Genomic DNA, 4,184 nt, shown 5'->3' with positions numbered 1-4,184 from the left:
CCTTATGTGCAATGCTGCTACGTGCCAGCTTACGGTGGACAGACTTCCCAACATGCTTCAATTTTTTATCCTTGTGTGCAATGCCGCTACGTGCCAAGTCACAGTGGACAAAGACTGCCCCTTGTTGTGCTGTCATTTTTTTATCCTCGTGAACACACTCCGCCGTGCTCTAAATTTTTTTAATCGCCTGTGAAATACCGCTACATGTCAAGTCGCGGTGGGTAGACGTCCTGCCATTGTGCTTTATTTTTTTTATCCTTATGTGCAATGCTGCTACGTGCCAGCTTACGGTGGACAGACTTCCCAACATGCTTCAATTTTTTATCCTTGTGTGCAATGCCGCTACGTGCCAAGTCACAGTGGACAAAGACTGCCCCTTGTTGTGCTGTCATATTTTTATCCTCGTGAACACACTCCGCCGTGCTCTAAATTTTTTTTAATCGCCTGTGAAATACCGCTACATGTCAAGTCGCGGTGGGTAGACGTCCTGCCATTGTGCTTTATTTTTTTTATCCTTATGTGCAATGCTGCTACGTGCCAGCTTACGGTGGACAGACTTCCCAACATGCTTCAATTTTTTATCCTTGTGTGCAATGCCGCTACGTGCCAAGTCACAGTGGACAAAGACTGCCCCTTGTTGTGCTGTCATATTTTTATCCTCGTGAACACACTCCGCCGTGCTCTCAATTTTTTTTAATCGCCTGTGAAATACCGCTACATGTCAAGTCGCGGTGGGTAGACGTCCTGCCATTGTGCTTTATTTTTTTTATCCTTATGTGCAATGCTGCTACGTGCCAGCTTACGGTGGACAGACTTCCCAGCATGCTTCAATTTTTTATCCTTGTGTGCAATGCCGCTACGTGCCAAGTCACAGTGGACAAAGACTGCCCCCTGTTGTGCTGTCATTTTTTTTATCCTCGTGAACACACTCCGCCGTGCTCTAAATTTTTTTTAATCGCCTGTGAAATACCGCTACATGTCAAGTCGCGGTGGGTAGACGTCCTGCCATTGTGCTTTATTTTTTTTATCCTTATGTGCAATGCTGCTACGTGCCAGCTTACGGTGGACAGACTTCCCAACATGCTTCAATTTTTTATCCTTGTGTGCAATGCCGCTACGTGCCAAGTCACAGTGGACAAAGACTGCCCCTTGTTGTGCTGTCATTTTTTTATCCTCGTGAACACACTCCGCCGTGCTCTAAATTTTTTTTAATCGCCTGTGAAATACCGCTACATGTCAAGTCGCGGTGGGTAGACGTCCTGCCATTGTGCTTTATTTTTTTTATCCTCTTGTACAATGCTGCTACGTGCCAGCTTACGGTGGACAGACTTCCCGACATGCTTCAATTTTTTATCCTTGTGTGCAATGCCGCTACGTGCCAAGTCACAGTGGACAAAGACTGCCCCTTGTTGTGCTGTCATTTTTTTATCCCGGTGAACACACTCCGCCGTGCTCTCAATTTTTTTTAATCGCCTGTGAAATACCGCTACATGTCAAGTCGCGGTTGGTAGACGTCCTGCCATTGTGCTTTATTTTTTTTATCCTTATGTGCAATGCTGCTACGTGCCAGCTTACGGTGGACAGACTTCCCGACATGCTTCAATTTTTTATCCTTGTGTGCAATGCCGCTACGTGCCAAGTCACAGTGGACAAAGACTGCCCCTTGTTGTGCTGTCATTTTTTTTATCCTCGTGAACACACTCCGCCGTGCTCTCAATTTTTTTTAATCGCCTGTGAAATACCGCTACATGTCAAGTCGCGGTGGGTAGACGTCCTGCCATTGTGCTTTATTTTTTTATCCTTATGTGCAATGCTGCTACGTGCCAGCTTACGGTGGACAGACTTCCCGACATGCTTCAATTTTTTATCCTTGTGTGCAATGCCGCTACGTGCCAAGTCACAGTGGACAAAGACTGCCCCTTGTTGTGCTGTCATTTTTTTATCCTCGTGAACACACTCCGCCGTGCTCTCAATTTTTTTTAATCGCCTGTGAAATACCGCTACATGTCAAGTCGCGGTGGGTAGACGTCCTGCCATTGTGCTTTATTTTTTTTTATCCTTATGTGCAATGCTGCTACGTGCCAGCTTACGGTGGACAGACTTCCCAACATGCTTCAATTTTTTATCCTTGTGTGCAATGCCGCTACGTGCCAAGTCACAGTGGACAAAGACTGCCCCTTGTTGTGCTGTCATTTTTTTAACCTCGTGAACACACTCCGCCGTGCTCTAAATTTTTTTTAATCGCCTGTGAAATACCGCTACATGTCAAGTCGCGGTGGGTAGACGTCCTGCCATTGTGCTTTATTTTTTTTTATCCTCTTGTGCAATGCTGCTACGTGCCAGCTTACGGTGGACAGACTTCCCGACATGCTTCAATTTTTTATCCTTGTGTGCAATGCCGCTACGTGCCAAGTCACAGTGGACAAAGACTGCCCCTTGTTGTGCTGTCATTTTTTTTATCCTCGTGAACACACTCCGCCGTGCTCTCAATTTTTTTTAATCGCCTGTGAAATACCGCTACATGTCAAGTCGCGGTGGGTAGACGTCCTGCCATTGTGCTTTATTTTTTTATCCTTATGTGCAATGCTGCTACGTGCCAGCTTACGGTGGACAGACTTCCCGACATGCTTCAATTTTTTATCCTTGTGTGCAATGCCGCTACGTGCCAAGTCACAGTGGACAAAGACTGCCCCTTGTTGTGCTGTCATTTTTTATCCTCGTGAACACATTCCGCCGTGCTCTTAATTTTTTTTAATCGCCTGTGAAATACCGCTACATGTCAAGTCGCGGTGGGTAGACGTCCTGCCATTGTGCTTTATTTTTTTTATCCTTATGTGCAATGCTGCTACGTGCCAGCTTACGGTGGACAGACTTCCCGACATGCTTCAATTTTTTATCCTTGTGTGCAATGCCGCTACGTGCCAAGTCACAGTGGACAAAGACTGCCCCTTGTTGTGCTGTCATTTTTTTATCCTCGTGAACACACTCCGCCGTGCTCTCAATTTTTTTTAATCGCCTGTGAAATACCGCTACATGTCAAGTCGCGGTGGGTAGACGTCCTGCCATTGTGCTTTATTTTTTTTTATCCTTATGTGCAATGCTGCTACGTGCCAGCTTACGGTGGACAGACTTCCCGACATGCTTCAATTTTTTATCCTTGTGTGCAATGCCGCTACGTGCCAAGTCACAGTGGACAAAGACTGCCCCTTGTTGTGCTGTCATTTTTTTATCCTCGTGAACACACTCCGCCGTGCTCTAAATTTTTTTTAATCGCCTGTGAAATACCGCTACATGTCAAGTCGCGGTGGGTAGACGTCCTGCCATTGTGCTTTATCTTTTTTTTATCCTTATGTGCAATGCTGCTACGTGCCAGCTTACGGTGGACAGACTTCCCGACATGCTTCAATTTTTTATCCTTGTGTGCAATGCCGCTACGTGCCAAGTCACAGTGGACAAAGACTGCCCCTTGTTGTGCTGTCATTTTTTTATCCTCGTGAACACACTCCGCCGTGCTCTAAATTTTTTTTAATCGCCTGTGAAATACCGCTACATGTCAAGTCGCGGTGGGTAGACGTCCTGCCATTGTGCTTTATTTTTTTTATCCTTATGTGCAATGCTGCTACGTGCCAGCTTACGGTGGACAGACTTCCCGACATGCTTCAATTTTTTATCCTTGTGTGCAATGCCGCTACGTGCCAAGTCACAGTGGACAAAGACTGCCCCTTGTTGTGCTGTCATTTTTTTATCCTCGTGAACACACTCCGCCGTGCTCTCAATTTTTTTTAATCGCCTGTGAAATACCGCTACATGTCAAGTCGCGGTGGGTAGACGTCCTGCCATTGTGCTTTATTTTTTTTTATCCTTATGTGCAATGCTGCTACGTGCCAGCTTACGGTGGACAGACTTCCCGACATGCTTCAATTTTTTATCCTTGTGTGCAATGCCGCTACGTGCCAAGTCACAGTGGACAAAGACTGCCCCTTGTTGTGCTGTCATTTTTTTATCCTCGTGAACACACTCCGCCGTGCTCTAAATTTTTTTTAATCGCCTGTGAAATACCGCTACATGTCAAGTCGCTGTGGGTAGACGTCCTGCCATTGTGCTTTATCTTTTTTTATCCTTATGTGCAATGCTGCTACGTGCCAGCTTACGGTGGACAGACTTCCCGACATGCTTCAATTTTT

The sequence above is a fragment of the Ixodes scapularis genome, unplaced genomic scaffold (assembly GCF_016920785.2).
Source record: "Ixodes scapularis isolate PalLabHiFi unplaced genomic scaffold, ASM1692078v2 ptg001547l_1___fragment_1__unscaffolded, whole genome shotgun sequence".
Classification (NCBI taxonomy): domain Eukaryota; kingdom Metazoa; phylum Arthropoda; class Arachnida; order Ixodida; family Ixodidae; genus Ixodes; species Ixodes scapularis.
This window is presented reverse-complemented; position numbering follows the sequence as displayed.